This window comes from Helianthus annuus, chromosome 17, assembly GCF_002127325.2.
Source record: "Helianthus annuus cultivar XRQ/B chromosome 17, HanXRQr2.0-SUNRISE, whole genome shotgun sequence".
NCBI classification, from domain to species: domain Eukaryota; kingdom Viridiplantae; phylum Streptophyta; class Magnoliopsida; order Asterales; family Asteraceae; genus Helianthus; species Helianthus annuus.
In genome coordinates this window covers 47,523,369-47,535,845 of record NC_035449.2, presented here as the reverse complement: position 1 = coordinate 47,535,845, position 12,477 = coordinate 47,523,369, and positions in this window count along the sequence as shown.

Below are 12,477 nucleotides of genomic sequence, written 5' to 3'. Positions count from 1 at the left end.
ATAGAGTTAATACCCGGTATCGTAGCAGCACCCCGATATCTTAATTTTTAAATTTTGAGTGGTGAGAATTCATTTTTGTGAATTGGTTTCGACACAGACAAACAGCTTGTGAACCAAGCTATTTATAGCTGAAAATTGACCCCCTCGCGTGACGCAAGGGGTCCTATAGGGGGCGCCGCGTGACGCGACGGGCCACGTTTCGTCATAGGCTTGCCACGTGTGTTTGTAGGTTAGCTGAGTCGACGAAAACGATAATTTCAATTTTTGACAGCAAACTATATGGATAATCGTCAATAGGGAATACCCCCCCTGAGTTTTAGGGGCCCTGATCCTGATTCTGATTGTTCTGAAAATTTTAGGATTTGTACAGAATTACTTGGGTGTCTTAACCAGGGTTTCCTATTGGGGAAATAAAATAATAAGTATGACTTTTGATGAGAGTTGTTTACAAAATAGAATAATAAATAATAGTTTTGGGTAAATCACAAAAAAGAGAATAAAAGAGAATGGACCCACTTTGTAACTTTAGGGTTCAACTAGAAAGACTCATGGTAGAATATTAGGTATAACTTTTGAACTTATTATTAAAAAATATATATATATATATATATAATGCACTCGTGTTAAGTATAGTACCCCTAACTCAATATTGTCCCGAAGTCTCGAGACCGAATCCTAACAACTTAGTCGGGCAGAGCCCTGATATATGTTATGAGGCTCAGATCAATCGGAAAGGGTAGCGGTGATCGGGAGTTAAAACACTTAAAGCAGGGCAGAGCCTTATTATTTATAGTGTAAATAATAAAACAAAACGAATCTATATTATTTCGAGAGAGTGTGTGTAGAAAATGGAAAGAAGGCTGAATCCTTTAATTGTTTGTAGAATGTCTATTTTATAGTTGAACTTTGAGATAGGTAAAGTCATCTTTAAAAGACACGTATGTACTTTATTATTTACATATGCTTTCTTTTTATTGGATGAAATTTTAGATCTTTATCCAAAAGATACGTAAGCATTTCAACAAACTTTCAAAATGAACATGTAGTGGTCATGCATGTATTTCGAACTTGTGTCTGACACATATCTAGCTTTCTAGATTTAAATATAGGTGTTATTAGTTTAATTTATTTATTTCTTTATTTACGTAAGTTAATTTATTATTATTATTATATTTTATTTTGATTCCTGTCTTCGACATACACATATAGCTCAAACAAAATTAAATTTGTTAACATTAGTATTATTTTATTATTTAGATATTAATTTAACAGTTTCACTTATTTGGCGCTTATAACTTCTAAAATAAAATGTTTTATAAAACAATGAATATGTCTTTTAGAACAAGAATATTTTTGTCTACATTTAGGTCTAAGCTTCATAAAAAAATAGAGTAGGTTCAAAATACAATGTATTTTTATAATTTAATTATTTATGGTTCCTAGGCCTGTCTAGGAACTTCATATTTCTAACAGTCGACTTACTCGTAAACTACCCTTCTAATAATATAAGTTTTTATAGACTTTTATTTTATTAGAAAGATTACCCATATACGGGCCAAATTATTTAGAATAATATTTCAACCAACTATATAAAATAGTGTTTAAAACTATTTAGGTTGAATATTTATATTAAAAATAAACTTGTTACTAGTTACTAGTGGTTAATAAATTTAACCAAACTTATTATTCTTATATAAATATAGGAATGTTACATCCTCCCCACCTTGTTTTAAATCTCGTCCTCGAGATTTGGGTTACGATATTTCTTTTAGACTTATGTCATATTTTAGTCAATAAAAACAATATTTAAGGTAGATGACACATAATTAAAATATCAAATTTTGTGAATACGAATTGTACAATAAGTAGGATTCAATGGTTCAACTGAATTAGTTCAAGAAATTGATGACAAACGAATGAGATGAAATGATATAATTCCTAAAGTGACTAGGTTTAAGCCAAAAGATATATGATTAATAGATATTCAAAATGAATGTGAAGAACTTTTAGAATCAATAAAATTCTGTCAAAAGAAAGTTTACTTTGATTGGCAACTAAGAAAGACTTAGAATCGACAGGTTCAAAATAAAATAAAAGCATGAAAATGATTTGTCAAATATTGGATTATGATATGAGAAAATCAATATGCTGAGATGAGTGAATTGTAAGGATATACGAAAAGACAATAGAGTTAGTGTATTATCGTTTAGAGTTGCAAGTTGTTTTTTTTTTAATTGTGAAACAATGTGATAGTATACTATTAGTGACCATATTTTTTTCATACTATGTCCTAGAGATCGAAATATAATAAGAACAAGTTATTTTGGCATGACCAACCATTATATTATTTTTGTAAAGCAAATGTAATATATATATTATTTGTGTTCCTATCTGAACCGTATCAAATATAAATACTATGTAATATATATTATTTGTTACACATTTTTACTATATGTAAATGGTTACCACTTTTAAATAAATATTATTTTAGTATTTTACTATACTATGTAAAATAACTTATATTTACTATGTAATATAGATTACAAAATACCGCAACGAAGTTATTACATTTACAAAATATTTTAGTATTATGATTTTGTAAAAGAGTCACTATTATTTATAACGTTAAATGAAAGGTGTAAATAAAGGTGTAAAAATATTTATTGTACAAAAGTATTTGTAAAATATTTTGTAAATATATAACACTTAATGGGTCGATTCTATGTGATTACTTATTTTCATTTTGAAATCATATAACACTGTGAATGTATTTACAAATATTGTAAATAAGTGAAAACGGGGACTATTCTTTATATATTACAATGTTCTCCTAACCCAACGTAGTTGACGACTACTATATTATTCTTATATGGTTATTTTCTTGCCAGAGTGTTATGGTACATAGTTAGCACAAAACATGTGATACACAATTTTATATAATTTTATTCGTCCCTCTAATTCTTGTTATTGTTTTATGAAAATATGTTTTCTCTTTACAGTACCAGGTATATTTATAATTAAAATTTACTAAATAAGTATGATGACTTAATTTATATACATTAAATAGTTATTATCATGGTTGGATATTGGTTAGTGCTGCCTTGTTTAAGCATAGGTGGCCAGTCCATGCCTAACTAAGGCTAGGCTATTCAATACATGCCCCTAATAATAACTCTAGTATCTAAAAATAATACTAGCACTTCTGTTATTTATTACTAATAATAAAAATAAATAACTTAAATATAAACTTAAATGAGAGTATTGTGACACCCTGTTATTATTTTACGTTTTTCGTATATTTTACGTCCATAATCATATGATTACAACCACAATTACAAGGAAAATACGGGGTTGTTAAAACTTTTCTAAACTTGAAAGCAAAACAACATAGAGTAATTTAATTCATCGTTTTAGAATAACAACGAAACAGCATTGCGGAAGCTTCGTATAACGTGTGTTCGGTTCTTGCTCGATGCTTGATCTTCATCCGGGACTCTTGACATTCACCTGTGATCAAAACCAACTTAAAAGTTAGTTTTGATAATTAAATAATTAGTACAATAAGGATGATTGAGTCGAATAATCGAATTAAACAAGGAAATCGAGAAATTCCAACATGGATGTCTTGATTCCAAAAACAAGGATATAAAACTGACCTCCACCGTAACTTACGGTGGCACCGTAAGTTACGGTGGCCCCTGGTATAAAGTGCTCCTACCGTAAATCAGTAGGAAGCTATCGTAAAGCTTTCAGCTCCACCGTAACTTACGGTGGGCACCGTAAGTTACGGTGGCCCCTGTATCAGAACTCTCATTTTTGCCGTTTTTGACACGAAAACTTTCGTATCTTTCAATCCGCTTGTCCGTTTGACCTACCGTTTCTTCCTACGTGTTTGTAATTTAATCCTCCATCACATGGAGTTAAAATCCAACATCCGGATTAACAAAATTTAAGACTTTTAAGTCTTCGGCTTATTACCCTTCTTACCAAATTTTGACCCGTTTGCGATTTTAACAAACAAACATGTTTACTTAATCTATAAACTTGCGAGAATCATAATTCCAATATCTCCTATCAAATTAATCATAAATCATGGGTTTCTTACTTAGTTAGAACCCGTTTACGCTCAAGTGTTTATTTTGACCCATTACGGGTATCTAAGCGCTTTAAAGCTTAAAATCGCCTTCATTCATTTCTAGCATTCATATTCCTACATTTCTTATCAAGTAATCTTCCACCACAACTATTCGTGTGGTGGATTAAATGTGGATACCTATAAATCCCTAGTTTTACCCCTCGGATTATTGTTTTACGTCAAAGACTCATATAAAGTCATTCGACCCAAGAATTTACATCTTTCACTATCTTTTCTTATTCTAAGCATCTATTTAATCATAAAACTCGTTTCCGAACCCCTTTTTAAGGGTCGTTTGTTCAAATTAGCCTATAAGGGCAATTTGGTAAATTTTTCATCCTTCTTATTATTACAAGGAATTTTTAAATACTTGTTTGACTCAAAATCTGACCTTTTAACCATAGTTCTTGTTTGTAAACCCATGTGCTTCTAAAACATTATAATCATAACTCAATTTATTCGGCTTACCTAAAAGATAACCGAATATCTATAATTTAACCTTGTCTAACTCTTATAGAACTCCAAATTCTACATGGTGAGTTGAATCATTATACATACCTGGCTCGGATCAATATTTTGACCCGTTTCAATACCTTGACTTATTAGCCACTAAGCAATAGCGATGTGCGTATCCATTTGATATTTATTCCTATAAACATGTAACTCGACAAACCATTAGTCGATATTGTCAAAGGGTGATAATTTCACCTTTTGACCCGTTTATTTACCTAATGATCTTCGTCACTTCAACAAATTTCCAATTCCATGTATCATGCTAATTTAAAGTCTACTAGCGAGAATACAAAATCAAGCATAACGTAACGGAATCGTAGTTACGTACCTTTTAAGCATCCTTTTCAAACGCGTATTTCCACCGGCTTGTCCACTTGACGATCCGGATTCCTCGCCTAGAGAGTTCAATTCACAATCCGTTTAGAACCCTTTTTATAAGTCTTAACGCACAATTTGCCATATCCATCAAACATGCGTTTTTGTCCGATTTTCAACATTTATTTTTCATTTAGGCATTTTAGCGAACACCTAACGGGTATAACTTTACATAATTCAATAACAAGCTCATAACTTGTCATATAACCCGAATTTTGCATCAATCAACTATCTAACACAATTATTTGCCTTTACAATTCTGAAATAACTTTACATATGTCAAATTACACTAGAAAAACCCCAAATTTCCTAGTGTTTATCAAGTTCTACATAACCCACTAGTCACCTACAATGGTGACCATGGATTTCACTAGAATTAGCAAAATTTCAACATGTACTTGTCTAGGGTTTACTCCTAGACATTTTAATGTTCCCAATTCATCTACAATTCATACATGCATCATCAGATTTCATGTTCTCTAAATTCATGAGAACTTCAAGTAGAGAATTTTTGTCAAATTTTACATACCTTATGATCTCCTTGCAATAGGGATCATTAATCTATGCTTGGATTTCGATTCGGGCTTGATTTGCTCCTTCAATTTGATGAATTTCTATGTTTTAGGGTTTGAGCTTGAGAGCTCTTCTTGTCTTCTGTGTTTTGTACGACCAGAACACACACAAAGGTGTGTGTTTTGGTGTTTTTAAATTTTAATTAATAAAAACCCATTTTCTCACTTTAACCATTTTAGTCCCTCAACATTACCCAGGTTTATAAAGGTTACTACATCAAGTTCCTCATTATTTTTAAAATACTAGACTAACTAGGTTGATATTCCTAGTTATTTAGTGGGTTCCGGGAGTTATAACCCGTTTTATTTTAAGTCCCGTTAACTCAGGCTCTTATAAACTTAATTCCTTAAAACTTTGATTCGTTCGTATAAAATATTAGGATTTCTTATTTAAATCCAAATATTTACCGGGTTATTTTTACTACTAATGGTACGTTACCCGTCTTTTAGTATTAACGGAGTTTGACTACCAAATCCGTTTTCGGGGTGTTACAAGTATATCTCAATATAATTTTTATATATATAAAATATAAATTCTTTACCTCAATGGTTTAACAAAATTCATTAACTCGATATCAAAGAGTCACTGTTTTACAATAATGCGATTCATAGTGCAAAAAGCGAAATGATATTTGAGTTTCGATAAATCGAATGAAGCCCTCCAGTGGTCTTCATAAAGCAAGCGAATCATATGCGCAACAAATAGAGCATGTGTAACGTGTGGATTTACCAAGAAATGAAATAGATCAATATTCGCCACTATGAAAGAAATCCTCATGATATGATGACTATTAGAGAAAATAGAAATGCGAAAGTCAACTTATTATATGCAGAAGTCAGAATTTCAACGAAAAGAAATATAAAAACTTTATCTGGAATTTCGTGTGATAACTGTTGTTAAGTGACATTACTAGGGAATGTTGAATAAAATAAAAAAAAATAGGGAATTTGCAAAGGTATATGACTCCTTTTGCAGTGATAATAATTATGACTCTGATTAGACTGTGCACCGATAATTGTGAAATCTTTTTACAACGTACCTCAGCGAGATTTATGTCGGTTGTAGGATCATATGGCAAAGTGCTTCTTTTTTATTAGTAGTTTTTCTACTGACGGAGTTAGTATTGGTGTCATCGTGCCTAATTTATATTTTTCAAAGGTCTTGCCTTGGAAGTCGTATGTGATATACTTTGACCTTTGTGGACGTATAATTTAAGTTTCATGTGTTTTCTTGTGTATTAGCACAACTTTTATATGCTTCTTACTTGCGTTAATAGTTGATGGTAACGTATTGGAAATTCTTATACTTTCGATGATATCCCAACTTTAAAGGGTTCTCATTGTACGAGTTACGAGGTAAATGATCAAACAAAATAATGTTTGATATTGGAAAAGAGATTCCTGATAAAGAAATCTAGACACAGATGCTTGTGCTTTATTTCAAATTGTCAATCCTTATGGTTTTTGGATTTCCTTATAGATATACCTAGCTATATAATCACATATTTCAAATGCTGAAATAAACATACCATTTATCAGGTCAATGTATTTAACAGATTCATAGTTCCAAAAACAAATCAGATATCAAATCATGATATTATTTAGGGAACTCTTGTCACTTGTTTGACATACTATGTAGCCCGTCTTATCCGGTTCGCGCCGGAGATGTAATCTCAGTATATCCGGACAAGCTGGAGAGTCTGCTACTCTATACCCAGTTTTGCCGGAGAAATATTTCTATTTCCCATAAATAGTATTTTTCAAGATTTTAAAAGTGCCTCTTTTATTAGGGCTTTTATCCAGAATCAAGGAAATTTGTATTTCCATACATATCTTTATTCTGGACTAAGTAATATCAATAAACAAGAATAAATAGCAATTAAGTGCTATTGCCTGCTAATCGTCGTTCTTATGGCATACCAATATCCATTACATTATACTTATATAAGTAATTTTATCTTGAAGCTTATATTAAGGCAAAATTCTTAAGTTCAAGTCTAAATATCATCCTGAGTGCTATCAGATAATATTAAATTCCTAACTCTACGTTTAAACTTAGGTATTATTACAACATCTAATTGTTTAAACAAGTGGCTTAGCTTATACTAAGGCATCTTTTCTTATGTTCAAGTCTAATTGCTATCAGATGTGCTACCAGTTAATAGCAATCTCCTAACTCTTTTATTTAAGCTTAAGTATTATTATCACAACACTTATAGGCTTAAAGCAGTGGCTCTGATACCACCTTTACTGTCACGACCCCCGACCCACCCTGGACGGAATCGGGCGACGCGAGCAGCCCAGTGGTACCGGTGATTATTTTTGAAAAATATTGCAGCGGAAATTTCACCAGGATCGTGAGTTAGGAAAAATATCAGAGTTTAGAAAACACCGGATTTTATTTATTAAATAGATGGGATAAAACCCATGTTTTACAATGGTAGCTTTAATATAAATAAATTTGATTTGATAAAACAAGATTTCTTAATTTGATTCAATTAATAAAATAAGCCACTTCTTGAAGTCCTTCAGTGCCGGATTCAATTCTTACTCCAATCTACTGTAATTACCTGAAACGCGTTTTAAAAAGGTTTTGTCAGCAGGAAATACTGAGTGAATCATTCATTTTATTGAAAACGGCACATTTGTTATAATTCACAGTATTAAGAGCGATTACAATGTTTCTGATATCAAACCAACTACCCACGGTACTTTGTCACTCGACCCATTGGCCCTCTAATTGTCCAATGGTGTCTGTGATTATGGTCATATCACCCATTGGCTGCCCCAATGGTGAAGATTATCAAGTAATGTATACAAAACCCCACATACCAGCTATAACTTGGTGATTACAAAGACTTAATCCCTGTAATTATAACTTTGAAAATAATTTGGAGTTTTGTAAAACAGTTGATAAAAAGAGAATGACTCACATTATAAGCATGTAGTATTGAATTAACAAGCTTCCTGATTCAATTTCTTCTAAGAATTAGCATCTACTTTGATTGTAAGTGTATGGGTAGAGTTTAGTCTACTGATAAGCCTGATAACCTAGTTTAAACGATAATGCATACGAAAACTAGGTAATTAACTAATACAGCATTTACGATAAACTCACGAGATTAAAACCCTCACGACGAATGACAAAGTGCAATCACTTAAAGATCCATCGGATTCACAACGAATGACAGAGTATTCCCCGAGTTCGGGTGGTACTCAAACATTCTGTCGGAATCACGACTAATGACAAAGGATAACACTTAAACATCCTGTCGGATAGTTTCAGTCGATCGGATATTAAATCGTAGCAGCGATAGAGTTAATACCCGGTATCGTAGCAGCACCCCGATATCTTAATTTTTAAATTTTGAGTGGTGAGAATTCATTTTTTGTGAATTGGTTTCGACACAGACAAACAGCTTGTGAACCAAGCTATTTATAGCTGAAAATTGACCACCTCGCGTGACGCGAGGGGTCCCATAGGGGGCGCCGCGTGACGCGACGGGCCACGTTTCGTCATAGGCTTGCCACGTGTGTTTGTAGGTTAGCTGAATCGACGAAAACGATAATTTCAATTTTTGACAGCAAACTATATGGATAATCGTCAATAGGGAATACCCCCCCCCCCCTGAGTTTTAGGGGCCCTGATCCTGATTCTGATTGTTCTGAAAATTTTAGGATTTGTACAGAATTACTTGGGTGTCTCAACCAGGGTTTCCTATTGGGGAAATAAAATAATAAGTATGACTTTTGATGAGAGTTGTTTACAAAATAGAATAATAAATAATAGTTTTGGGTAAAATACAAAAAAAGAGAATAAAAGAGAATGGACCCACTTTGTAACTTTAGGGTTCAACTAGAAAGACTCATGGTAGAATATTAGGTATAACTTCTGAACTTATTATTAAAAAAAATATATAATGCACTCGTGTTAAGTACAGTACCCCTAACTCAACCTTGTCCCGAAATCCCGAGACCGAATCCTAACAACTTAGTCGGGCAGAGCCCTGATATATGTTATGAGGCTCAGATCAATCGGAAAGGGTAGCGGTGATCGGGAGTTAAAACACTTAAAACAGGGCAGAGCCTTATTATTTATAGTGTAAATAATAAAACAATAAGAATCTATATTATTTCGAGAGAGTGTGTGTAGAAAATGGAAAGAAGGCTGAATCCTTTAATTGTTTGTAGAATGTCTATTTTATAGTTGAACTTTGAGATAGGTAAAGTCATCTTTAAAAGACACGTATGTACTTTATTATTTTCATATGCTTTCCTTTTATTGGATGAAATTTTAGATCTTCATCCAAAAGATGCGTAAGCATTTCAACAAACTTTCAAAATGGACCTGTAGTCGTCATGCATGTATTTCGAACTTGTGTCTGACACATATCTAGTTTTCTAGATTTAAATATAGGTGTTATTAGTTTAATTTATTTATTTCTTTATTTACGTAAGTTTATTTATTATTATTATTATTATATTTTATTTTGATTCCTGTCTTCGACATACACACATATAGTTCAAACAAAATTAAATTTGTTAACATTAGTATTATTTTATTATTTAGATATTAATTTAACTGCTTCACTTATTTGGCGCTTATAACTTCTAAAATAAAATGTTTTATAAAACAATGAATATGTCTTTTAGAACAAGAATATTTTTGTCTACATTTGGGTCTAAGCTTCATCAAAAATAGAGTAGGTTCAAAATACAATGTATTTTTATAATTTAATTATTTATGGTTCCTAGGCCTGTCTAGGAACTTTATATTTCTAACAATCGACTTACTCGTAAACTACCATTCTAATTTTTTTTGAAAAAAGGCAATTCATTGAAGACAAAAGCCTTAGCAAGGTGCTACAGGCAATAGTACAGTACACTAAGGAAAAAAGAAGAATAGGGAACAAGAACAGTTAACTAAACTAAGCAAAAAACTATTACATGAAACAATTAAATTTGCCCCATTCTTTCCAAACCAGCTCCATTTTTCCAGCCCTTGCTTTCATCCATAAAAAAGAGAGTGCCTTGACATCTCCGACCGCCCTTGATACGTGTGTTGTTTTCTGATTAAAGATTAGATTGTTTCGAATCCGCCAAAGGGTCCAGCATGTTGCTGCAGCAACTAGATATAATGCCTTCTTTTTCTCTTTCGACGAACAGTAAGACTCAATATGTTCCAATAATTCGACCAAGCTGAGTAAATATCTCGGGAGAGGTATTTTGACCCATAAAGATATCGCCGTCCATACTAACTGTGCATATTGACAGGAGATCAATAAATGATCGACCGATTCAGATGTCGAACCGCATAAGGCACATAGAACCGAGGGGATATTTATGTTCCTTATCGCCAAAGCCTCCCTTGTCGGAATCCGATCCAGCACCGCCCTCCACAAAAAGCAATTAATTTTTTTCGGTATCCAACTTAGCCATTTTAGAACCTGTGTTTCCGGAATGCTTTGAATGCTATCCAGCTCTGTACGTAAGAGGTTTACTTTGAATACTTCTCTTGTTTCATCTTGTCTCCATAACCATTCATCCGATTTCATCTCTATCTTGACATCTTCCAGCAGCTTAACACACTCGTTCCACTCCTCTGATGCCTGTGAATGATTGACCAAGGATCCACCACCCCATACCCACGAGATTTGCCCCTCCATAAGACAATAACGTTGCTCCACAAAGCAATGTTTTTCATTTTCCAAAGTAAACAGGCTGGGAAAACGTTCCCGTAATGAAAAATTCCCTGCCCATTTATCCAACCAGAAAAAAGTTTTGTCACCCTTTCCCAATTGCACTTCCAGCCTATTTTGAACATCTGATAAGTTGAGGTTCGGCCCCTTTCCTAAATTTACAATATTTTTCCACACACCTGTAATCGAGCTCTTCAATGGAATGGATGGGTAGCTTCGTTTCCTACCATGTATTGCCTTAATAACTTTCGTCCAAAGATGTGATGTTTCGTTCCTGAATTTCACGATCCATTTGACCATCATAGCCTTATTCATTGAAGCTAGGCTACCAATTCCCAAACCCCCATGTTCCTTAGGTGCCACAACTTTGAACCAAGGAACCCAACTCATCTTGTTTTTATCTAAGCAACCTCCCCAAAGAAACTTACGCCTTACTTTTTCTAAATATTTAATGACATGTAACGGAGCATTAAATAAGGAGAAATAGTAAGTTGGGAGATTACCTAAGACCGCCTTAACCAGTGTCGTTCTTCCGCCGAATGATAGTGTACGTGCCTTCCATAAAGAGAGCTTGCTTTCAAATCTATCAATCACAGGCTTCCAATTTTTTACCAAACCCATGTTGGATCCCACCGGTAAGCCTAGATAAGTGAATGGTAACGAGCCTCTTTCACAGCCAAGTATCGAAGCCATGTTCAAGATATCTTCATTTCTCACCCCCACACCAAACACTTTGCTTTTAACAAAGTTAACTTTTAGACCCGACGATAAGTGAAAGCATCTTAGTAGCCTTGCGAGGTTGTAAAAATTTGATTCTGACCATTCGCCTACAAACAATACGTCATCAGCATAGAGTAGATGTGAAACAGTTGGCCCCTCACCCGGTGTTGACATTCCTTTAAAGATACCCTCTCCCACCGCACAATCCGTGGCAATATGTAGAGCCTCCATAGCCAGAATGAAAAGAAGTGGAGATAACGGATCACCTTGTCGAACCCCCCTTTGAATATCAAATTCAAAGGTTGGTGACCCGTTAACCAGAATCGAAGTTCTGGCCGTCTTTAGTAGTCCCGTCACCCATTTCCTCCACAGAGCCGGAAAGCCCATTTGCGATAAGACCGAGTCCAAAAACTCCCAGCTTAGAGAGTCGAATGCTTTCTCGAAGTCGACCTTAAAAAGCATC